This window comes from Macaca nemestrina, chromosome 4, assembly GCF_043159975.1.
Source record: "Macaca nemestrina isolate mMacNem1 chromosome 4, mMacNem.hap1, whole genome shotgun sequence".
NCBI classification, from domain to species: Eukaryota; Metazoa; Chordata; class Mammalia; order Primates; family Cercopithecidae; genus Macaca; species Macaca nemestrina.
Genome location: NC_092128.1, coordinates 81,101,525 through 81,128,486, shown reverse-complemented (window position 1 = coordinate 81,128,486; position 26,962 = coordinate 81,101,525). Strand labels below are relative to the sequence as shown.

Here is a 26,962-nt window from a genome sequence, read left to right as displayed (position 1 = left end):
TCATAGAATTTAGGAAAACCCCATTTTAGTTTGAAACTATGAGGACTTAGGCCAAAGACAGAATGGTCTGTCTTCCCACGGTAAGTGGAGACTGTCTCAGAGAAGAGTTGATCTCAGCAGCTGGTCCAGTTGTGTGTCCTTCCCTGCATCCTTCCAGCTTGACTTCCTCAGTAATTACATTTTCTTATCAAAGAACAATTTTCTTATCAAAGAACAATTATCTACTTGTTCCTTTTTCATAGCTACTAATTCTTGTTTTATGGATGCAATATCTTTTTATATTTCTCTGAGATATAAAACACATCTCTATTACTTTTGTTTCCTGAATTGTTACTTTGCTCTGGGATCAGTTTTTCTTTTTGTGAATGGTGGCACTCGGCTGTCCAACTGTGTTTTAAAATGAACCATTAGAAAAGCAGTCCAGGAGTTCTATGTAGCTTTGTGAGTTTGTCAACTGGCAAATTTAGCTTTAGGGTGATTGATTGGGAAGGGAGCTTGTCATTTTCATGGGGTTAGCCAAAATGCCAGATTGTGAAAGGGTTTACTGTGGAGCATTGACATTCGCACTGCTTGCCTTCCGTCTCCCTTAGACAGTTAATTTGATTCCTTTAAAAAGTAAATTTCCCAGTCTCCTTTTTAATATCTGACTAGCACTTATTCTCTGATTAGGAAAGAATTCAGGATGATAAATGGTTTAGTATATAACACTTCAGCTAACACTGCCATTAGCTTTACTTCTGACTCTTTCCTTCACAGCATCTCCCAGAGATTTTCTGAGATTCTGCTCAGTAGTTCAGCTGCTTCCCTCCTCATAGATACTACATTGTAGCTTTCTTCATGCTGCTTCCTTACTCAGTATTTTTCCATCAGAAATATGCTGTGCTGTTTGAAAAATAACTTCAATGGTGTAATTTAATGGTGTCTTGGGAAAAATGCATTTTTACATAGTTTTTCTTACAACCACATAAACTTGGTGCTTTTCAATTATTTTCTTGGGTCAAAAATGGTCACTTGATTGTCTAGTGTTTGCTGAGGATTAGGATCCTTTCATAGGGCAGTAGTGGAAGGAAAGAGGGGCAGATGACTATCAATTATTGAATATCTGCTCTATTCTATGCATTTTATTGGTGTGGGGAATATATAGCCAGACTTAGTATTATATCTTAACTTTCCATATCAGTTAACTGAAGTTTTGAGAGATTAGTCACCTTGGTAATTTAATATACTAACAGGTTATACAAGGATTCACACCTTAACTTAAAAACTTGTTGGTCTTCCCACTACTCATTGATGTCTTCACATTTTGCATTATCTATGAGTCTAGACTGACTTTATACTGGTTTGGTTTATTGTGTGTATAATTGCAACATACTTCCTTCAAAACACGAGTTCAAAGATTTCTATAGCAAACTAATGCAGTAAAGATAAAACCATTTTAGAAATGAATGAATATAAAGTATCACCAAAAAACTTAAAAGCATAGACAATTTTAATATTAGACATCATATCAATTTTCTAGAATGCTTTGCAATAATATGAGCAAGCTATTTTTCTCTTAATAGCTGTGTTAATATTGCCATTTCCAATTTAAAAATGAAATTGAGTCATCACCCTATACCTCATGTTCCCCTAACTCTCTTCATAAATTAAATTCAGCAAATTTCTTTGCTAGTTGTTGTCTTTTTCCAGTGTTTTCAGGAGTTCTGGGCCATAACTGCATTTTCTTTAGCCTCAACTCCTCTATCTTGCTCCATGAAAATACAGGTAATTTTATGAGACAGTGCCTTCGTTTTTATGAAAGTGACACAATACTGACATGGAAATCAAAAGAGAAAGGTATGATGCAGCATATGCCCTGACCTCTGTGTCTTTTCTCCATTCAAATTCCTCTTTGAGTTAACTCTAAGTGGGTTTTAAACATTCTTTCATTATACCCAGGGCTGTAGAAAGGTAAAATTATTGAAATTTGAAAGCCCCATCTCAGGGTGACCATAAGCTATTTGATCATATTGTTAATAGAAAGTTTTTTTATTAAATCTTGGAACAATTTAAAATAGTTTTATGCTAATTTGCTCAGTAGTTTTGAACAATGAAGTCATAAGACTTTACCTTGTTTTCTAGTGTTATTTAACTAGATTTGTCATGGCTAGATTTTTTTTTTCCTGAGGTTTCCTTAGAGATCTTAGCATTTTCTCTCAATATTTAATACTTTGTCACCAATGTAAATAGTGAAACACTTGAAGAGCTCATTAAGTTTTAAGTTCTCTTAAAAGCAATACAAATCAGTGCAATTATCACTTCTATTTAATAATCCTCTTTGCTTCTCCTCCCTGTGTCAATGCTAGATCTAAAATTTACTGTCTAATTAGTATTAAATATGTTACACAGGCACTCCCACAAGAGAGCAAAGTGTAATTTCACCAGCTAGGTTAAAATCCAATAACATATGAGATTTTATTAGCTATTATTTGAAGGGTTGTAGTGCAACTCAATTTCCTTCAAATTTTTATAAAATATTTTAGTGGGGAAGGATGTTAGGGAACCAGTTGACCCTCCACTCAATACGGTCATTCATTTTTCAACATCCTTGCTAGTTGACATCTAGCCTTTGCTTGACTATTGGTGGTGTTTATTGCCTTTCCCTGGACATGGGCTTTTCCATTATGGGCAACTCTCATGGTTAGAAAAGTCATAAGCTAAATCTGCCTCTCTATCACTGCTTTCTGTTAATATAAGCTTTCATTCTATGCCATGAAGCCACATCAAATGTTTCATCACATTCTATACCACGAAGCCACATCAAATGTTTGTTTTATCATATTTTATTACATATGACAATTATTCATGATAGTATAAAGGAGGGAAGACAAATACATGTGTGGTTACTTGAAGGAAAATAAAGAGAGTCTAGTAAGGTTTTGGAACAGGAAGCAAAGGCAGAAACTTTATCATTTTCTCCCAATGAAGTGTCAGAGAAGAAAGAATATTTGATTGTGAGCTAGTTTAAATATAATTCCAGAGGATATATTTCTGAACTATTTAGGCTAATGAAGGTAGAGGAGAGGATTCTGCCACTGAGATAACATATGCTAATGAAGAAAATAAAGAAAACAGACCAAGATTGGGAATGTTAATTATGGGCATTGCTCATCAGACCAGAGTTTACCATAAGTTCATGAAATCCTTCCAGGGAACAGAGCCAAATAAAATGGAATAAATTAGACAGATGTAATATCTAGCAGTTTAGAATTTTTCTTACTAGTTTTTTACTACATGTGTCAAATTTACATTTCATAATGAAGTAGCAAATTTTAAATTTTAAATGATTAGAAGAATGTTTATTAAACCAGCAATAGAATCCTGTTTATGAGATTTATGTCCCTTTATATGTCTGTTATGGAGTCAGTAAGTGTTCCTTCTAAAGATGCCATCTTTTGTTTAGTGGCTTTGGCTAAGAGATAATTTCTTAAGAAGGTATTAAGAAGCCTTACTGGTAATTGTCTAATTCTCAGTGGTAGAAACAACTAGTTGTTGGTATAGCATCTAATATCCCTTATACTTTACTAATAGAAGTCTGCCCAGCTGAAAGACTACATTTTTCAGCCTTCCTTAAGGTTGTGCACTCACCACATCTTGAGTGAGTGTCTTTTTTTTATTTAAAGCATGTGGACTCTTTTGGGAAAGGCATTCCTGTTGCTTTTCTTCCTTTTCCTTTTTCCTGACTCAAACTAGATGGCTAGCACTTAAGCAGCCATCTCATACTATGAAGCAATATTGACAATGGGAGCCTTTTCTAAAGATTAAAAAGCATAGACTAAGCTTGCATCCCTGATTCCTTTGGAATTACTATATCAGCTCTGAATTCTAGATATCTGAACTTCTACTTTAAGAAAAATAAACATCTCTCTTGCTGAAACCATTATTGTTTTAGGACAAGGGATTCTGTAAATGGGGAGACTAAGCTAATCCTACCTAACACATCCTAAATCGAAATTATTGATGTGAGAAAATGGCATTTGGGAGTTAAGACATTGCTTTTGTTTATTAAATGTTTGATAAGAATTGCTGGCTCCTAGAACCAGGTGTGCCACATTATTCAGAGATATTTGACATTGCGAGGTTGAAAGTTGATGGAAGGCTGTGCAGTGTCATGCGAAAGTCCATGAGCTCAGGAGGATCGAGGCTATGGTTGAATTCCATCTTTGTCACTTTTCACTTTGTCACTTTTGGACGACTCTGGGAAAGTTGCATAACCTCTCTTAGCCTCATTTTATTCATCTATAAATCGGGCATAATAATTTCTACCTTTTAGGTTTTTTATGAACAAATCTAAAATATGTGCTAATGTATATAAACAATTTAATGAAGTACCTAGCACTTATTAGATAGAGGTTAGATATTATTATCATTGTCATTGTTTTTGATATCAATTAAAGGTGGGTGATTCCTTTTTCTTTCTGATTTGTTTTATGTCTTTTTTCTTAACATTATTATTCTTAACATTATTATTCCAAGTATTTATGATATTCAGCATTGCTTCTGTTCTAACCTATTTCTTTTTAGTCAGAATATCAATAAGTGGTATTTAATAGTTTTAAGATTTTTCTTTCTATCAAATTCAGGGAGAAAAATATATACTTAAAACTTTAAAATATTAAAGACTTGTGTTCTTGTATTTTTCTCGGTTGCTAGGAATTAGTTATGAATTACAAGATTCAAAATGTGAAATACTTACCTTTATTGTAAAAATATGAAATTATATGTTTTTGCAAGTCATAAATCTTGAAGAAACTTTTTTTTTTCTTTTGGGCACATCTTGTTGATGCGTTCTTCTTAAGGCCAGATTCAAAGTTTTACATAAGTCAGTCTTTATTGAGTTATTTTGTGGCCTAAGTTAGGTAATTTCCTAAGATATTGATACTCAAATTTGGGTTTGATCATTGGATTTCCTGCCCCTTCCTCTGACCTAACCTGACCAGTGAATAGGGCCCTTGCACCTCTACATTAAAAGTTGTGGAGTCATGGAATATCCTGAATGAACTGGATTCAATGCTTGTTAGCATTGCATCCCTTATAATATATAAAATATAAATAATAATAATAGCAACAATTAGTGTTTTAAATTTCTGGCTTCAAATCAGAGTAGAGGTTAGAAACAATGAACATGGGCTCCCATAGGATTGAAAGTGACAGTAGTATCTCAAACTGCTTTCATCTGTCATTAACTGAGATATATAACTGGATGGTATGCTAGGTAAGGTTTGTTTTAAGATTGATTAAAACATTCTAGTTATTCAATTGTCAACCCAATACAATTTGAATTTTTTTTTTTTTTTGAGACAGAGTCTCCCTTTGTTGCCCAGTCTGAAATGCAGTGCTGCCATCTTACTCACTGCAACCTCCACCTTGTGGGTTTAAACTTTTCTCCTGCCTCAGCCTCCCAAGTAGCTGAGATTACAGGTGCCTGCATGTATTTTTATTAATTTTGTATTTTTAATAGAGATGGGGTTTCACCATGTTGGCCAGGCTGGTCTTGAACTCCTGACCTCAAGTGATCTGCCTGCCTCAGCTATCGAAAGTGCTGGGATTATATGCATGAGCCACCGTGCTCGGCCAAGATTTGAAAATTTTAAATTAACGATTTGGTTACTGGTAACCTACTTGGATTTATTAGAGAGATGCAGTTTTATTAAAATATTCCTTTAAGAAACCTGTTTATTTAAATGACATCACTGTTCTCTGTGAGAACCTCAAAATCAGAAATTGTGAAATGAAGATTCTTACAACCTTACTAGTTCTATAAGAAAAGTTTTGATAGTTTTTTTTTTTTTTAATATATAACCAAAGCAACACTTTGAAGCACATTCAGAAGTTAGATCTGGATATGTGATAAACAAATCTCTTTCTAACATCAGCAGGGACTTCCTCTTCTGTCTGAAGTTGCTAGGATACTATCTTAAAGAAATAACTCATTTGATTAACTGCAAATAGAAATTGCTTTAAAAAAAAAAGGTTCATACATTTATAATAGCCTAGGTCAGGCATAAATCTATACTACCTAAATGTTAAGCATATGATCTTGATGACCCTCTTGAATATTAGAAGAAAAGCCATTATTTTTCTTCATCAAATGCATGACACAGATGACTTTTATCTCTGTTTCACCATAAAAATGAAAATATTATTGGTAAAGATATACTTTATTTTGCTTTATCCTGGATTTTAGTTCACATTGTGAGTGTCAAACAAAATGCCACATGCAAAACCACTTTGAACCTATAAAATAAATATACAAATCTAATAATTTTCAAAAAGTTGTGTCATTACTAGCAAGTGAAAGCCTTGTCTGTTACTCATGTCTGTTACCTATTACCTATGCCTGTGCATTAGCATTTGATTCCACATTTTATTCTGCAGTAAAAGTTTCATAATATCATGGCAGTGAGCATTATTATATATGAAAAAAGTCATGTCTTAGGCACAATGAATAATCTTCCTTTGGTCTCTGTTTGTTTATAGAATGATAGAAGCCTTGGTCTTAATATGAACATTGCAAAGCAACTCTATTATGTAACAATCTTGCCTTGTTTTTATATCTCGTGGAACTCAAATACCAAATACCACCTATGGACATTAAGACAAAAGCCCAAAAGGTTACTTAAAACAGTGTGGTAGAATCATTTATCCAAATAAACTAAAAACTGTCAATTTACTTGTTAGCCGTCCCCTCATGGGGAACAAGAAGTTCAAATGCCCTACACTATGTAGATTTTCCAAAAGTATCGCTGGCTTGCTCTGTTCTGAGAGAAGAGTGATGAACAGTAGTAGTGTCCCCTTATATGCAGTTTCACTTTCTGTGGTTTCAGTTACCTGTGGTCAACCTGGCCCAAAAATATTAAATATAAAATTTCTGAAATAATTCATACACTTAAAATTGCTTGCCATTCTGAGTACCATAATGAAATCTTATCTGTCTTCCCTCTGTACTGCCCTGAATGTGGATCCTCCCTTTGCCCAGCATATCCACACTGTCTACCCAAACCGTCCTATTGGTAACTTAGCAGTTGTCTCCGTTATCAGATGCGCTGTCATGGGATTGCAATTCTTGTCTTAAGTAGCCTTTATTTTACTTAATAATGTCCCCAACATACAAGAGTAGTGATGCTGGCATATTGTTATACTTGTTCTATTCTTTCACTAGTTACTGTTGTTTACCTCTTACTATGCCTGATTTATGAATTAAACTTTACTGTAGGTATGTATGTACAGGGAAAGCAGTACATTTAGAGTTTTGTACTCTCTGCAATTTCAGGCATCCACTGGGTGTCTTGGAATGTGTCTCCCTCACGTAAAGGAGGACTACTGTGTTCTACCAGGGTGTTTCCTGAAGGTGTAGTACTGACAAGAGTGACATTTGTAGCTTGTGATTATAGAATATAGTTCAAAAGCATTGAGACCATAGAAAATCCACAGGGATGAACTGTAGAAGTAGAGGCTTTCTGAACAATGTGTTCATGAGAGTGTTTGAGCTAGATAGGAGTGCAGCTGTGTACCTGCAGGGTACAGTTCCTTGATATCCTGTCTCCAACTTTGGGTGAGGAGTTAAGGAGAAATGCCATATCTGTGCATGCTAGTTTGTATCAAACTTTTTTTAAGATTAAGGAAAAGTCTTCTATCTAATATTTAATTATTAAAGTGATATTAGAAATTTGCATCCCTGAAATATAAATATAGTTTATAATTTATCTCTGATACTTATTTACAAAGCTATATGAAAAATCAGTGTTGGATCATAACTATAATAGTGCATTTTGATATGGTTAACAAAATGCTGCTAATAACCTGTGTGATCTGGGCAACTTTTCTGAACTTTAGTTTTCTAATCCGTAAAGTGAAGTATTCCTACCAACTTTGTGGATTTGTTGAAAACTTACATGAGAACACATGAATAAAATGCCCAGAATGATGCCTGGCATGTGGTATTTTTAATGCAGTCATGTGTTTCAGAGCAGGCTTCCTGGGGCACTGTTCCCAAAATTGTCTTACCTCCGACCACTCATTCTCTATAGAAATATGCATTAGAGCCATCTTATTGTCTACAACCATTCAATGGTTCTTATCCCTCTCCCAACTCTCAGTCATGCCCCTGTAGCCCTGCAAATCTGGTCCCTGCCCCAGTTCTCTAAACTCATTTTTTCTTACTCTCCCCATTGCTGTCACACAGACCTCCAGTTTGTTTCTTGAGCGTGCAGAGCATTTGTTTGGTCTTTAGGCCTTTGCAGCCACTCTTCTCTAAACCTAGAAGTCTGGTGCCCCCAAGTTCTTCATATGGCTGCTGCCTCTAAAATATCACCTTGGAGAATCTCTCCCCAACCATCCATTAAAGTCCTTTTCCCCTCTTTAATCACTCTTTGTCACATGGCCCTTGTTATTTCTTTTATAGTAATCATGACAATCTGAAATTACCTTGTTTTATGTTTACTATGTTTTATCTGTCTCCTTCCACTAGAATGTAAATGTTATAAGGGCAATGACCTTGTCTGTGTTCACTGCTGTTTTGCTGGAGCCTAGGATAGCAGTTGGCACCTGATAAAAATGGAATAAATATTTGTTGAACATTTCACTAATGATACACATTTCAGGAGAAACAGAATGGGTGATTGGCAGCAACATATTTGTGAAAGAGAAATTCTAAAGGGTTATTCTGAAACAGGATCTTGTAGCACACGACAAATACCATAAAGCATATCTTTGCTTTGTCAGGTAGTTCCAAGCCCTTCATATAGTTGTAGTTTTTTAGAAAACAATTTTATTGAGATATAATTCACATGCTATAAAATTTATCTGTTTAAAGCATATAGTTCAATTGTTTTTAGTATATTCACAAATATGTGCAATCATTGCTACAATTTTAGAACACTTTCATCACCTCAGAATGAAGCCCTGTATTCTTTACCTATCACCCTTCTATTCCTCCACACTCTACCCCAGCCCCCAGTTGCAAGCAACCACTCATCTACTTTCTGTCTCTATAGATTTCTTTATTCTGAATTTTATATAAATGGAATCACATAATATGTGGCATTTTGTGACTTCCTTCTTTACTTAGTGTAATGATTTGAAGGTCTATTCATATTGTACCATGTTATCAGTACTTTATTTTTTATAGCTGAATAATATTCCATTGTATGAATATGCCATGTTTTGTTCATCATTTCTCTGTTGATAAGCATTTGGATTGTTTCCATCTTTTAGTTATTATGAATAATTCTGCTATGAACTTTTATGTACAATTTTTGTATAGACATATTTTTATTTCTCTTGGGTATATTCCTACAGTGGAATTTCTGGATCATATGGTTGCTATATGTGTGTTTTAGAAACTGGTGGACTATTTTCCAACGTCATCTTCTCTCTTTAAAAATATTCTGGTCAACCTAGATAAATGTCAATTTTCTTGATCTTTTCAAAGAAACAGCTTTCAGTTTCATTGATTTGTTTTTCTATTTTCTATTTCATTAATTTCCATGCTAATTTTTATTATTTCTCCCTTTTGCTTGCTTTAGATTCAGCCCCTACTCCCCACTTTAGTAGCCTAAGGTAGTACGTTGGGCTATTGATTTGAGATCACTTTCATCTTAATATAGGCACTTAATAGCTTTAAATTTTTCTCTAAATACTGCTTTACCCGCAACCCATAAATTTTGGTATCTTATGTCTTTATTTTTATTTATCTCAACGTATTTTCTGAACTTTCTTTTGGTTTCTTCTTTGACCTATTGGTTATTTAGGAGTGTGCTGTTCATGTATTTGTTAGTTTCCCCAATTTTTTCTAATTTCATTCTTTGGTGGTCAAGACATATACTTTGTATTATGTCTATCCTTTTCTATTTATTGAGATTTGTTTTATGGTTTATCATATGACCTATACTGGAGAATTGTCAATGTGCTTTTGAGATGAGTGGATATATTGTTGTTGGATGGGGTGTTCTCTAGATGCTTGTTAGGTCTAGTTGATTTATAGTATTAAGTCTTTAGTTTCCTTGTTGATTTTCTGTCTAGTTATTCTATCTATTCTTGAAAGTCAGGGAGTGAGGTCTCCAACTATTGTTGAGTTTCATATCTCGTTTTATTTCTGTAAGTTTTTGCTTCATGTATTCTGGTGCTTCATTATTTGATGTGTATATACTTATAATGGCTGTATCTTCCTGAAGGACAGAAACTTTTGATTATAAAATGTCCCTGTTTATCTCTAGTACCACTTTTTGTTCTCAACTCATTTTGTCTGATATTAGTATTGCAATTCATTTCCAGCTTGCTTGTGGTTGAATTTGCATGATATTTCTTTATTCATTCTTTTAACCTACTTAGGTCTTTAAATCTAGAGTGTATCTCCTATAGACAGAATATAGTTGGGTCATTTTTTAAATAGTCTTACAACCCCTACATTTTTATTGAGTTGTATAATGCATTCGTATTTAATGTTGTTTATTATTATTATAGTTGTATTTACATCTCCCCTTTTACTTTTCATTTCCATGTGTCTCATGCCTTTTTTATTGATCTGCTTTTCCTTTACTGCTTTCTTTTTCCTTAAGTATTTTTTAATGTGGCATTTTAATTTCTTTAATGATTTTTTTCACTATATTTTTTGATATTTTTATTTTAGTGGTTACTCTAGGGCTTGCCATATACATCTTAATTTATCAGAATCATCTTTGGGTATGTACTAGCTTAATTCCAGTGACATAGAGATATAGAAATGTTACCCCTATATGGCTATATTCCCTTCTCCCCCCTTTTTGTGGCATAATTGCTATACATTTATACCAATTAATATTCAAACCAAATGACACATTATCATTATGATTTTGTTATATTTAATTAGTTCCATAGCTTAATATATCTTTGCTGTCACACATCTTCTTTGTGCTGATATTGGTAAATATATTACACATGTATTACAATTCTTTAAGTTATAAGTCCAACATTATGTTGTATACATAATTATTTTATACCATTGCTTTTTAAATCAGTTATAAGAAGAAAGAAGCTTAAGCATTTGTACTTTTATTTTGGTTCCTAATTACCAGTAGTCTTTCATTGATCTTATGGATTTAAGTCAACAGCTGGGGTCAATTGCTTTCAGCCTGAATAACTTCCTTTAGTATTTCTTTTAGGGTAAATCTACCTGCAATAAATCGTTTTTGTTTAGTTGTAATTTTTAAACTGAACTATAACATTTATGCACACATTTCATAAGAGTAATAATTTAGAAGTCTCCACAACAAATTGAAATTTTTATTGACATGTAATAATCTAGCCATGTCCAAGATTTATAGTAATTCAGATATTTGAATTTACAGGTACATTTGAATTGGCTGAACTTTTTGGATACATTCGACCACCAATTTTAAAATTACAACATATTTTAATCTTGATTCATATTACTTCTTTAGGGCACAAAAATGTCTCACTGGCAAGGAAAGGAAAGATAAATGAATCTTGTAGAGTGGGCTTCATTTAAAAATAAGTCTCAATTTCTCATTTGATTTTGATAGAAATGTGTAAGGCTGAATGGTGGAATTAACACCAAGTCCAGTGTGAGGGAAAAAAAAACTCAAAACTTTGAAGGCCAGGTGCAGTGGCTAATGCCTGTAATCCCAGCACTTTGGGAGGCTGAGGTGGGTGGATCACCTGAGGTCAGGAGTTTGAGGCCAGCCTGGCCAACATGGTGAAACCCTGTCTCTACTAAAAATTAAAACATTAGCTGGATGTGGTGGTGGGCACCTATAATCTCAGCTACTTGGGAGGCAAAGGCAGGAGAATTGCTTGAACCCAGGAGGCAGAGTCTGCAGTGAGCTGAGATTGCGCCACACTCCAGCCTGGACGACATGAGCAAAATTGCATCTCAAAAAAAAAAAAAAAAAAAAAAAAAAAAAAGAACCTTTATCCACGGAATGTGAATCCTTTAAATTATCAGGCCCAGAGAGGCCTTATGATGAGACAGCAATCAAGTCCTACTCCCCCAGTCCCCACACCTTTTGAGCTATGTGCTATATATTCATTCTTTGAAACTGCTATTGCCACAAGTAGCTGTAAATTAATAATTCTGTACTGGGCACTATAACCCAAACCCTGTAGCTTAACAATGTATAGCCAATCAATAGTATATATTACTTAATGTAAATTCTTTGTAAGCAACTCAGAAAGTGCTTCTTTCTGTTTAAAAATCTGCTAGTGACTACTGTTAATAGAAATGTATATTCAGGGTAACTTGAATCTATACTCCTGGGTTACAATCCTCAAGCTTGGCCCAAATAAACTCTGTACTTTTATTTAAAAAAAAAAAAAGCCTCATTGATATTAATACACAGATCTTTTTACATAGAGTTTGTGTCTCTGATGACTTTGCAGAAGTGGATAGCATCAAAAGTATACCCTAAAGTATTTAAAACACTTGTTTTCTTTTGCTAAAGGTTAGATTTCTGACTTTGACAGTTTATATATTTTTTCAGACCAAAAAAGACATATTAAAAAGTTATATACTTATAAAATTTATATATTTGATTTCAGGCAGTATTATATCATTTCTAGTAATTATTCAGTTGGTGCTGATAGTATTATCTAAGAAGTCAAATGGAAAGTTTAGAGCTGTGAATACTTTCTGTTGTGTTTGTGTATGTGAAGACAAATCTACATGTGCCTGAAGGCAAATTTAGTCTTTTATTTGTTATCTGAGAACTCTGAATTTGTTGATATGCATGTAGTACTGCTTTAATACTTTTATTTGGTAATTTTATTAATGAAAGGCAATATCCTGAGGGGCAATGATTCTTATGTATTCTTTTTAATATTAATTGATTTAATATATTACCAACTCTAATACTGATCCTTCCAATCCCATGAGTGACCTTTCTGAAGTAATCTGACATGTGTAATGCATTATAATGATAATAATGACAATTACTTGGTTTTCTTTTATGCATTTCTTCTGAGGAGCTCAAAGCACCTTAGGCCTTTTTTATACAATTAATTTTTATAAAATATTTATAACGTGGTAAAACTCACATAGGAGAGGATATACACTCAAGAAAGAGCAGTATTTCTATAACTGAGATCTAAGATATCATGGTCTAATATTAAAAACATATTGAAATATTTAAGTTGTATTTTCATGTCTGTCACCGGGTTCCATATAGGCTCTTGGCTAAAGAGTACCCATTTTCTACTTCTTTTTTCTTTACCTCTTGCAAACTGAGATTTCTGACTCAACTGACCAATTCCGGTAAACATTTTTGTTAGTCAATAGACAATTATCCAACAGAAAATTTCATTCAAACGTGTTAATTCCATAGTAACATTAAGAATCAGTCCTTACTATACCTAATTTTGAGATACTGTGAGTAAATAAGATTAATATGTATATGAAGTTCCACATATACACAGATACACATAGACTTAGACATAGTTCAATAAAGGGAGGATAAAGATTCTTTTTTCTAGACTCAGTGATACAGGAGGTAGATAGAAATTATTTAGGCAGATAGTGAGGTAAAAGAGTCCTCGGCAAAGCTTCCTTTATAACAAAAAGCAGCAGAAGAGATTATTTTTTTCCTAGCAAAGAGCAGCCTGAAAAGTTGAGCTGCAAACATAGATAAACAAGCTGGGAGCTTGCACAGGCAAATGCTGCCAGCTGTGCCAATAGAAAAGGTCTACCTGGGGGCCAGGCATATCCAACATGGAGGGTCCATCTTCCCTTTTTTTGTTAACATGTGTACAGTAAAGTAATGGCAACATATTGCTGGCCAGGCAGATAAACCATCTGCATAATAAAAGACTAGGGTGGGGTGGCCAGAAATTCACGCCCTATGCAAATGGCATGCTTAGTCCTAACCAGTTTTTTGAGCCTTATGCAAATGGCATACCTGGTCTAACCAATCTTTTGTGCCCTGTATAAATTAGACACTGCCTTCTCAAGCTCATCTATAAAACCCCCTGTATTTCACCACAGAACCGGCAACCCATTTCTCTGGGAACCCTCTCTGCTGGTGAGAGCTCTTCTCTTTCTTTCACATATGAAACTTCCACTCCTAACCTCACTCTCTGTTTGTCCACATCCTTGATTTCCTAGGCATAAGACAATGAACCTCGAGTACTACCCCAGACAACAAGGCTGCTTCATCAGGACACAAAACTGCCTGTACCAGGACCTCTGATCTGTGTGCAGGTATGTGAATGTATAGATATATGTAGTTTTGCTTTAAGAAGTTGGTGTGCTACATGGCGAGATAATGCAAGTTTTGGTGGAAAACAATCATTTCAATATATAATGGTAAGGAAACACAACACATTATAAAAAGAAGATTTAATCATATATATGATCATGAAGACTTTGACAAATTAGATTTCATAATTTAAGAGAAAATGTAACCATGTTACTTTTATGGGGCAAATAATGTTGCCCCCAAACCTATATGTTGAGGGTCTAACTTCTAGTACCTCAAAATCTGACTGTATTTGGTGATAGACCTTTTAAAACAGGGTCATTAGGATGGGTCCTAATCCAATACAACTGATATCCTCATTAGAAAAGGACACACAGACAAAGGGATGACCATTTAAGGACACGATGAGAAGGCAGCCCTCTGCAAGCCATGGAAGAAACCAAACCTGCTGACATCTTGATCTGGAACTTGAATCCTCCAGAATGGTGAGAAAATAAATTTCTGTTGTCCGAGCCATCCAGACTGTGAAAATTCATATGACAACCCTCTCAAACAAATACAGTTACTAAGATGACAGTTTGTATAAGGAAATTCAGCTCAAAAAGAATGGAAGACTCCAACAAGTACAACTGTCACCAATCTCAGAAGGAAGTGTAAGTAGTTAATTCTGTATGTTAGCTTGACTGGGCCAGTGGGGCCCAGATTAAACATTAATTCTAGGTATTTCTGTGAGGGTGTTTCTGATGGGATTAGCATTAGAATTTGGTTGACTCAGTAAAGTAGATTGTCCTCCCCAATGTGGGTGGACTTCATCGAATTTGTTGAGAAGGAAAAGAATTCTCTCCTTTTTGCCTCCTGCCTGCCTGTTGAGTTGGGACATTAGTCTTCACTTCCTCACTTGGATTGAAATTTACACCATAGGCTCCTTGGTTCTCAGGCCTTTAGACCCAATCTGGAATTACACCACCAGCTTTCCTGGGTCTCCATCTTGCGAGATTCTCAGCCTCCATAATTGTGTAAGCTAATTTTGCATAGTAAATCTCTTCATATATATGTGCGTATGTGTTTGTGTATGTGTGTGTGTAAAAATATGTGTGTGTGTATTTATATATCCATATCCTATTGGGAATCCTATATATATCCTATTATATAGATATACATATATATATTATATATGTATATACATGTGTGTATGTGTGTTTCTATACACACATACACTCACACATACACACACACACACACACACACATACACGTATATACTTTATTTGTTCTATTTCTCTGGAGAACCCTGACTAAGAAAGAAAGAAAGCTCTAAATCTAACAAAAGCAGAAAAAAGTACAGTAAGAGAAACATAATTCATATGAAAATATTCCACAATTAAAGTTTTATTATATCCTGTGTTTTTTCTGTGTGCTATTACTAGTGTGTTTTGTAACTTCAGATGATTTCTTATTGCTTACTAACATCCTTTTCTTTCAGACTGAAGAACTCCCTTTGGCATTTCTTGTAAAACAGGTTTGGTGTTGATGAAATCCCTCAGCTTTTGTTTTTCTGAGAAGGTCTTGATTTCTTCTTCATGCTTAAAGAATATTTTCATCAGATACACTATTTTAGGGTAAGTTTTCTTCCTTCAGCATGTTAAATACATCATGCCACTCTTTCCTGGCCTGTAAGATTTCCACTAAATAGTCTGCTGCCAGACATATTGGAGCTCCTTTGTATGTTATTTGTTTCTCTTCTCTTTCTGCTTTTAGGATCCTTTCTTTATATTTGACCTTTAGCAGTCTGATTACTAAATGCCTTGAGGTAGTCTTTGTTGGGTTAAATCTGCTTGGTGTTCTATAATCTTTTCATAATTGAATATTGGCCTCTTTCTCTAGGTTTGGGAAATTTTCTGATAGATATCCCATTGAGTAAACTTTCTACCCCATCTCTTTCTCTACTTCCTGTTTAAGGCCAGTAACTCTTAGATTTGCCTTTTTTGAGGCTATTTTCTAGATCTTATAGGCATGTTTCATTGTTTTTTTATTCTTTTTTCCTTTTGTGTCCTTTGATTGTGTATTTACAAATAGCCTGTCTTCAAGCTCATTTTTTATTCTGCTTGATCAATTCTGCTATTAAGATGTATAGCATCTCTGATATATTCTTCAGTGTGACAGTTGCATTTTTCTGCTTTATTCCTTTTTATTAATTCTATCTCTTTGTCAAATTTATCTGATAGAATCCTGAATTCCTTCTCTGTGTTATCCTGAATTTCTTTGAGTTTCCTCAATGCAGATATTTTGAATTCTCTGTCTAAAATGTCATGTACCTTTGTTTCTCCAGGATTTGTCCCTGGTGCCTTATTTAGTTCACTTGGTGAGGTCGTGTTTTCCTGGACGGTTGTTTGTCTGCATCTGGGCATTGAAGAGTTAGGCATTTATTGTAGTCTTTATAGCCTGGGCTCGTTTGTGCCTGCCTTTTCTGGGAAGGGTTTCCAGGTGTTCAAAGGGACTTGAGCCCCAATACCCTAATATCACTGTGGTTCTTGCAGACTCATAGAGGTACCACCTTGGTGGTCTCTGATAAGATCTGGAAGAATTCTCTGGACTATGAGGCAGAGATTCTTCTTCTTTTCCCCTACTTTCTCCCAAACAGAGTCTATGTCTCTGTGTTCAACTTTTTGGAACTGGGGATAAGGGGACACAAGCACCCCTGTGGCCACCAACACTGGAACTGCATTGGATAATGAAGCCAGCACAGTATGGGTCTCATCCAAGGCCTGCTGTAATCACTACCTGGCTACCACTTAAGTTCACTCAAGACCCTAGGGCTCTACAATCAGCAGGTGGCGAACAGCCAGGTTTATGTCCCTCCCTTTAGGGCTGTGAGTTCTCCTAGGTCCTGCTTGGGTCCAGAGATGCTATCTGGGAGCCAGGGATTGAAGTGAAGAACCTTAGAAATTTACCTGGCCTGTATTCTATCACAGCTAAGCTGGCATTCAAACTACAAGACAAAGTCCTCCCCTCTCTTCCTTTCCCTTACCATAGCCAGCAGAGCCTCTTTGTGGCCACCACCACCACTAACCCATAGGTGGTTCTGCCAGGCCACCACCAGTGTTCACTTAAAACCAAGAGCTCTTCAGTCACCTTGTGGTGAATGCTGTCAGGCCTGGGACTCACCCTTCAGGACAATGGGGTCCCTTTTGACTGAGGGCAGGTCCAGAAATGCTGACCAAAAGCCTAGGCCTGGACTCAGGTACCCCAAAAGCCTGCTTGGTGCTCTACCCTACTGTGGCTGAACTGGTACCTAAGGTACATGACAGAGTTTTCTTTACTTTTCCACTGCTTTTCTCAAACAGAAGGAGTCTCACTGTAGCCATTGCAGCTGTGCTGGGGTGCATATGGAGCTAGCACATCTCAGAGCCAAGGCCCGTGGTATACTCCTTAGGTATCATTGTTGGTTATTCAGGACGCAGAGGCTCTTTAGTCAGCAGGTGATGAATTCTGCCAGGTCTCTGTTGCGACAGGGCAGCATTTAGTTCAATGTGAAGTCCCCCAGTTGCTATACTTTCCCTCTCCCCAGTGAACAGAATTCTCCACTTTGTGTGGTGCCTGCTGGGTGCTGGGGAAGGGATGGCGCAAGCACTCCCTTAACCATCCTGACTGGTATCTTATTAAGATGCATTCCCCTGCCCCCTACCACCACCTAGTTTACTGTCTATGTTCCCAGCTCAGAACTAGAACTCGTTTAGGAATTATAGTCTGTAGCCCTTCAAGCTTACTTAGGGCCCCAGAATAATCCAGCCCTTGGTGGCAAGGCTTCCTGAAAATCAAGCTCCAGCAATTGGGGTGGATGATTCCCCTCTGGCTAGGGCCAGTCCAAATGCTCCCTCGGTGTGTGGACATCAGCTCGATACAGCCTGGTCCTGCTTCCCGCTATGTCAGGGCAGCACTGAGTTCAATGCAAAGCCTCACAGTTGCTGTGCTCTCCCTCTCCCAAGTGCCCAGATTCTCTGAGGTGCCCAGTCTCTGCCTGGAGATGGGGGAAGGGTGGAGTTGGTGCTTCAAGACTGTCTTTCCTGGCCTCTTCAATGTCTCTTTCAGTGATGTGAAGTTAAAACCAGGTACTGTGATTGCTCATGTGATTTTTGGTTCTTGTAATGGTGCTTTTTGTTTGTAGTTGTTAAAATTTGGTGTTCCTGGCCGGGCGCGGTGGCTCATGCCTGTAATCCCAGCACCTTGGGAGGCTGAGGCGGGCAGATCACAAGGTCAGGAGTTCGAGACCAGTCTGGCCAACGTAGTGAAACCCTGTCCCTACTAAAAATACAAAAAAAGTAGCTGGGTGTGGTGGTGTGCGCCTGTAATCCCAGCTACTCGGGAGGCTGAGGCAGGAGAATCGCATGAACCCAGGAGGCGGAGGTTGCAGTGAGCTGAGATCGCGCCATTGTACTCCAACCTGGGTGACAAAGTGAGACTCCGTCACCAAAAAAAAAAAAAAAAAAAAAAAAAAAAAAAAGTCTGGTGTTCCTGCAGTGGGGACAAACAGTGTAGGCTTATATTCAGTCATCTTGCTCTGCCACCTCAATTTGTTTATCAGTTCTTAAAATTGTTGATGGAATCTTTAGGTTTTTCTATATATAAGATTATGTCATCAACAAATTGTGACAATCTCGCTTCTTCCTTTTCTATTTGAATGCCTTTCAGTTTTCTTTTGCTTAACAGTTCTGGCCAAGAATTTCAATATGTTAAACTTGATCTTTGTCGTGCTCCCAGTGTCATAGGAATGGCCTTTGACTCTTCACCATTAAGATAACTGTGTGCCTTTATTGTGTTGAGGACCATTTCTTTTGCACCTACTTTTTTGAGAGTTTTTACCATGAAATGACGTTGAATTTTGTCATATGCCTTTTCTAAATATATTGAGATGATCATATGGTTTTTGTCCTTTTTGTTCTGTTAATATGATATATCAAATGTATCCATTTATGTTGTACTAGTCTTGCACTTTAGGAATAGAGTCCTCTTGATCATGGTGAATGATCCTTTTAATGTACAGGCACATGGTTTGCTTGTATTTTGTTGAGAATTTTTGTATCTATGTTTGTCATTGATATTGACTATGATTTTTTTTTAATATGTACATTTACATTTTCAACTATAAACTTCTCCTTAGCACTCTTTACTGGATCCCATTAATTTTGGTGTGTTTTTATTTTCATTTGTCTCAAGGTATTTTTAAAATTTTGTTATTACTTATTTGACTCACTGGTTGTTTAAGAGTATGTTAATTTTCTTACATATTTGTGGATTTTCCAGTTTCCTTGTACTATTGATTTCTAGTTTCATTTCATTGTCATTGGAAAAGATACTTGTGTGATTTCAATCTTCTTGAATTTGTTTAGAACTGTTTTGTGTCCTTACATGTGGTCTATCCTAGAAAATACTCTACGTATACTATAAAGTAATGTATACTTTGCTGTTATTGGGTGAATTATTCTGTACATATCTGTCAGGTTCAATTGGTATATAATGTTGTTCAGTTCCCTATATCCTTGTTGATTTTCCTGTTGTTATTCTTTCCATTATTGAAAGTGGAGTATTGAAGTCTCCTATTATTATTGGGTTGCTGTCTATTTCTCCTTCAATTCTGTCAAAGTTTGTTTTATATATTTAGGAGCTCTAGTTTAGTACATAAATATTTATAACTGTTAGATCTTCTTGGTGAATGGACCCTTTTATCATTATAGAATATCCTTGTTCATGTCTTATAATAGTTTTCAAATTAAAATCTGATTTTATCTGATGCTATTATAGCTACTCCTACCCTCTTTCAGTGTTTGTTCACTTCAGACAATTTGATTGTAATGTACAATTTTCACAGAATATCTATTTTTATCCTTTCACTTTTAGCCTATGTGTGTCCTTAGATATAAAATGAGTCTCTTGTAGAAAATATATAGTTGAATCCTGTTTTTAAATTTATCAGTCTGTGGGTTTTGATTGGGGAGTTTAACCCATTTAGATTTAAATTAATTACTGATAGGGAAGGAGTTACTATTTCCATTTTTAAATGTTTATCGTCTGTCTCGTAGATTTTTGTCTTTTCCTTTCTTTTTGTCTTTACCTTCCTTTGTGTTTCATTCATTTTTTGTAGCAATATGCTTTGATTCTCTTTTCATTTACTCTCATGTATATTTTAAACATATTTTCTTTGTTGTAGCCATTGCATTTACATAAAACATCTTCAAGTTTTAACAGTCTATTTTAAACTGATAATAACTTCAATTACATACAAAAACTCTACTCCTCTATAGCACTACACCCTCACTTTATGTAATTGATGTCATAAATTACATTTTTATGTAATTGTTATACATTATCATAGATTTATAATTTCTTAAAAATGTTTTTTTTTCATTTAAAACAGAAGCCCAAGTTATATCTTTCTTGTTTAAAGTCAAGGGGAAAAAAGCATGATATCGCTGTATAATATTAGCAAATATCTCCAGATTCTCTCCATGTTTGTTTCTCATGCCCAATGCTAAAACTATTACTCATGCCCAGGGAAAATGGGATCCTCCAGTTGTCCATTCGTCACTCATATGCCCTCCCTGAGAGTCAGCTGTTTTTAAAGCACATAGAAAGAAATAAAGAAAATAGAGTTGACTGCTCCTCTCAAGTTAAAGAAGAATACTTTAACCAAAGAATGGGAGTTGGTGCTTGATTTTCAAAAAATTGCGACTCTAAGCAGAAACATTTGTGACTGAGTTTTGACACCTGTTTAACCTAGGGATACCAAAATCGATTTCAAAATCTATAACCTTTCCAGTCATAGTCTTGTTTTATATTCAGCAGTTTAAGGCAGTAACTTTTGACCAAGGGTATAAGGTTCATATTTTGGACTAATTAATGTTTGTGTCTTGCTCACTATAGTGTTACCTCAGGTGACTTCTCCTGACTTAGGTCTGCCTCTATTAATAACCTATTAAGAATAGTCACTGTTCACAGTTTGAAATATACTTCTTTAAGGATAAACATAAAATTATGTTAATTTTTAAAAAACCAAATTTGCCCAATTATAGAATGGAAAAGGTAGAATGAAGAAAATATCACAAATATCTTAAAATAGATTAAAAAAATTGTTCCAGGAAAAGGCTGGTTAATTTTATATAGAAGCGTATTTTATTTGACTTGCTATAAATAAGAGCTTCCTAATAATTAGAACTGTTCAATCAGAAACTGAAATTGATTGCAAAGGTGTGAACTGGAATTTATTGTCGTGGTTTCTCTCAATGGGAAGTTTTAGAAATAACAGAGAAGATCTTTCAGAATTTTATGGAGGAAGAGTCTTTGTATAGTTTGGGTAATATGACTTCTAGGCTTTCCTCTAAAATTATGTGATTGTCAATACCAATTTTTAAACTAAGCTACATATTTTAAATGAAATGCAGCATAGGGCTGATATCTTTCTACATTCAAATTTTATTCGTATCTGTTTATATTCTGAACAAAAATATAGCTTCTAAGTTCTAGAAATTTAAACATTAAAACTTCAAAAGGCAGGGTTTTTCTTTTTTTACATCTCATAATCAACAGCCAGTGTATACAAGCAAAAAGAAAATTATAAATTGGTAAAAATAAAGTGTGGGATTATATGGGTTATCATTTTATTAAAATGTTAATAATAATTCTGAAGTTTTAGTAAGGGAATAAAAGTACTGACTATGATACAATGTGTTGACTTCCATTGAATAAGTGATTTTACTGGATCTAGATGGCAATGTAAGTAAAACAAAACTATTGAATTGTTTCCTGCTTCCTCAAAGCCTAAAATTTATTCTGAGAGAAGTATTCCTTAAAAACTTTATAATTCTATTTGTTTTTCTCTAGTCAGGATTTACGAATTTCTAATGTGGAGTTTTCGTTATTCACTGTGAGTGTTATATTGACTCGTTAGTGGAAAGCATACCTGTTGAATGCAGAGGTCTATGGTAACAGCATGAAGATTTCTGGTGATGCACTACATGCTACTAGAAAAAGTAAAAGCATGGATAAGATACTAAATATTGAAACTAATGGCATATATTACCCTAGGCAAGGAAAAAAGCAAATGAAAAATTAGCTTTTTATTTCTGACACAAAACTATCATTGAATTTAAATCATGTTGTGGTGGAGACTATATAATGAATACCTTAATGACGATGCTTATAATGCTATTTTGTTTGATTGTGTTTATTTGTTGAATTAATAAGCCTTTGAGAGCACTCCATTAGTATCTAGGATTCATTAGAAATATATTTTGCAATTTCTGGATTGTAAATTTTTTATAATAATTTGACGTGTAAATAGAATTTATATAGAGAGATTTAGATCCAATTTAACACCTGTTGAATAAATGGTTCTGTGATTTAAAAATTATTTTAGAGTATATCTACTTTTAGTTTCATATAATTAGTTTGATAAACATTGAACTGAATTAACTGTATAATTGAATTTCATTATATTTATCTGAGCTCTGCTGTGCTGTATAAATCACATAGAAAGTTAATGTATCAGATATGTTTTCTGTTTCATAGTTCTTGTTTCTGTTTCTTGACAGTCAAAACTTGTAAAAAGTAATTGAAACTGTAGTAGCTTTTTACTAGAGATAATTCTGATTTGTAGCTGTTAACTCCTACTTGAGAATTTTTAAGGCCAAATAGTGTTTCCAAATATAAAATTTATTCCTGTGACAATGTATTTTTTGTTAAATTATTTCCTGGTACATCTAAGTTTTACAACAATTAGTAAATACTTTCATTATTTAAGAGCATTAGCTGGTTTGGGGAAAATATTAGTATTGTGTTTCTTAGGAAAGAATAGTTCTGTTAACTCAATAGAGAACAGCTTCAAAAGTGTTCTATATCTCTTATACCCACACTGCAAGCTAATTATTCTTCTTTTCCTGGACAAGTGGTATCTTACCTAATTTTCTACTATCTTCTAAGTTTATGAAAAGTTAGATCTGTTTTAATTTGTTGGTATGTCTCTTTCAAAAATTTCATATTGATTAAGTACTTAAAATTGGATTTTGCTATGTGTAAGCTATGAGAACAGAGATAATTTGATGTGAATACCTTTAGTTTATATTTAAATTCTTTATATTCAAATTGTATCAATTTAAAGAAGTATTTTTCAAGGTTGATGTTAATTTGAATCTTGGTTTTAGACATTCAGATTGATTTTCCTCCTTTATCTTCTGAATGTTCTGTTGCTTACTGTAGTCAATCTTGATATGTTTTTCATTTATATTTTTCTACAACAGATAGCTTGACTTCTTTCTATTGTTCTTTTAATTGCCAGAGTGGAAAAAGAAGAGGATGTGGCATTTTATTGTAAATACATTGAGTCTATTGTTGATTAGATTTGGCTACTGAACTTCCTCGTACAGGCTCTTTTTGTGAAATTGGTAATTACAAAATATCTCTCTATGCTTCTAAGCTCAAGTGCCATTTTTAAAAAGTTTTTAATTTTCTTCAATTTCTGAAAATATCGTTAGACTAATGGATTTTATATAGGTAGCTTCAATGTCTATCTTGTCTGTGAATATAATCTTTTGAATGAAGAAAACTTACTTTTGTTAGAAACTTATCTCAGGCAATAATTTGTAAACTCGACCATGCTAAATTTATATTTTGCCCTAGAGTTGGTATTTTTATGATAACTCTGTTTTGTGTTTTGTTTACATATATGATTTCTCAATACTCCATGCAATTTTTTTTTCTATAAGTGTGGCATCAAAATAAAAGTTACACCATACAATGTGAAACAGGTAAGGAATGCTTTATTTAAGACTACTGCAGCAGGGGAGAAAGGCCAGAGCTAAGTTTGAACTCAATGTCACTAAAGCAGAGAAGACAGGGTTTTATACATGCTGGGATGAGCTAGTGCAAAAGTCCTGTAGGACATTAGGGGAAAGTCATAAGCCATCTGTTTTAGTTAGGGTTCTCTAGAGGGACAGGACTAATAAGATAGATGTATATATGAAGGGGAGTTTATTAAGGAGTATTGATTCACATGATCACAAGGTGAAATCCCAAAATAGGCTATCTACAAGATGAGGAGCAAGGAAACCAGTCTGAGTCCCAAAACCTAAAAGTAGGGAAGCTGACAGTACAGCTTTCAGTCAGTGTCTGAAGGCTGAGAGCCCCTGGCAAACCACTGGTGTAAGTCCAAGAGTCCAAAAGCTGAAGAACTTGGAGTCTGATGTTCGAGGGCAGGAAATATCTAGCACAGGAGAAAGATGAAGGCTGGAAGACTCAGCCAGTCTAGTCCTTCCATGTTTGCTTGCTTTATTCTAGCTGCACTGGCAGCTGATTAGATGGTGCCCGCACAGATTGAGCATGGGTCTGTCTCTCCCAGTATACTGACTCAAATGTTAGTTTCCTTTGGCAACTCCCTTACAGATACACCCAAGAACAATACTTTGCATCCTTTAATCCAATCAAGTTGACACTCAATATAAACCATCACACCGTCTGTGTTTTCTCATTGGCTTTATGCGAAAGTAAAATGAAACTCTTATATCTTTATGACAAAATGTAGTTTTATGACATAGCAAGACACCCATTGAAGTTAGACTCCTTCCCTCTCAGAGAAAATAGGAGATTGAGGTGCTATCTTCTTTGATGATGACATGTCGAAGACATGACTCTCAGGTCCTTGAAAAAAACATTTCTGGATTGTAAAACTGTCAGGAAGCTTTTAAAAAGATCTATATTTCAAAGGGTCAGAGAAAAAATTTACAATTTAAAGTTTTCTAAAAGAAACACTATGAGAAAAGGGAGGTAAGAACCTAAGGTGAAGAATAAGCCTGTGTAAAGTTTACTCAAATTGAGGTAAATATTAGGACCACGTTGGTCAATGGCATTATTAATTAAATATATAGTGCATCTTCAAATTTTTTTATAGGTTTAAAAACTTATAAAAGTATTTCTTTATTTACTACAATAATTGAGCCATTCTCATGAACCTTAAGATTTATATATACATATATCAGTTATTATTTTAAGGATAATATATTTAAACATTTAATTATAAAAACAGTATATAAATTTATAATGATACAAATCTAAGATAAGATCTTGCAGAGTTTGTTTGAAAAGCAAATTATAGCTATAAGCACAAACCAGAAAGCTGCTACTGCTGTTTCTTGTGAGCACTGTATAGGCTGATTCATTAGCTTTTGAATTTACAGAGTATTTTCATTCTCTATTCGTTCAACAAAACTCCTTGCTAAAGATTGTACTAAGTGTATAACCTTGGGCAAGTCTTCTAGCATCTTGGGACTTCATTTTAGAATTAGATTTTCTATTTAAACATAATATTTAATAATGCAGTTATCTTTCAGGGCAGTTTTATTGCTGAAATGAGATAATTTCTTTATTGAGGAAATATTTTTAAGCATTAAGGTTGTGGAAGCTATTGCAGTAGACTGGAAAAGAAGATGTTGTGCCATTTAGGTGGGTTGCAATCCAATCCTTGTCAAAATAAGTATGTAGCCTCTATTGGATACTAATAAGGCAACACATCTATGCACTAGAATGGTAGTTACAGAGGGGCAGGCACCTGACCATCTTGTTCACATGTGAATTCTCAATAGTAAACAATAAATAATCTGTTGTTTTAAAATTTGTGCACAAAATTTTGTGCAGTACAATGGAGAACAGTGAAGGACAATGGAGGATATAATTATATTCTATCTGAAACTTTGACTATAACTAGACTTTCCAGAGTCTTGACTAGCTGCACATTCAGTAACTGTACTCTATAACCCTGCTACCCAGGTTTACTGCATTTACAATTTGCATATGTTTTTATCTCTTATCAATTTGAAAACTCCACATATTTTAGCTACTCATCTAGAGGTAAAATAATAGATGTTTTCCTAATTGGTTAGTGTTTGAATATCTTCAAGTGCTTTAAGTACAGTTGTGTGTTGTTTAACCATAGGGATACATTTTGAGAAATGCATCTTTAGGGGATTTCATCATTGCACAAACATTGTAGAGCATACTTACATAAGCCTAGATGGTATAACCTACTACATACCTAGACAATATGATATTTCCTATTTTTCCTAGGCTACAAACCTGCACAGCATGTCACTGTATTGAATACTTTAGCTAATTATAACACAATGATAAGTATTTGTCTATGTAAACACAACTAAGCAGAAAAGATAATGCATTGTGCTACAGCATTACAATGGTTATGATGTCATTAGGCAACAGAAAGTTTTCAGCTCGATTATAATCTTATGAAATCACTATCCTATGTCTTTTCAGTTGTTGACCAAAATGTCATTGACCAAGATGTCATTGTGTAATTTATAATATTTTCTGGGTATGTCAACTACTTTGAAAGCATCATTTACAAATAACCAAAGATTAGCCATTATATTGTTAACAAAGGTATCTTTTTTTAAAAATTGTAACTTTAGGGCCTTTTACAGTATCCAAAATTATAGCAGTCACTAAACTACTATAATTTGTTAGCTACTAATTTTTATTGAGCAAATAAACCCAATTAACTTTTTTTTTTTTTGTAGTAAGGTAGCTACAAGGAAGCATTGAGTTGGTCTGATTTCAGATATTAGCATGTAGAAACATAGTGAAACTCCATTTTAATAACAAATCATAATTTAAACTTGTATTTTCAAGTGGCGTTAGGCTTGATCTGAGCAGTGATGAAAACTTAACAATTTTCAG

General features: G+C 34.6%; 1 long non-coding RNA gene across 4 annotated transcripts in view; it reads left to right on the top strand.

Moving 5' to 3' along the window:
- Positions 1-26,962, top strand: part of LOC105475586 (uncharacterized) — a 161,127-nt gene that overhangs the window by 55,838 nt on the left and 78,327 nt on the right. For 3 of the 4 annotated variants that reach the window (XR_011621664.1, XR_011621663.1, XR_011621666.1), the window contains 2 exons: positions 14,135-14,230; positions 14,592-14,713. This is a non-coding gene — a long non-coding RNA (uncharacterized lncRNA). Of the gene's footprint in view, positions 1-14,134; positions 14,231-14,591; positions 14,882-26,962 lie in introns of all 4 variants that reach the window. The other variant, XR_011621665.1, reaches the window with a different exon arrangement.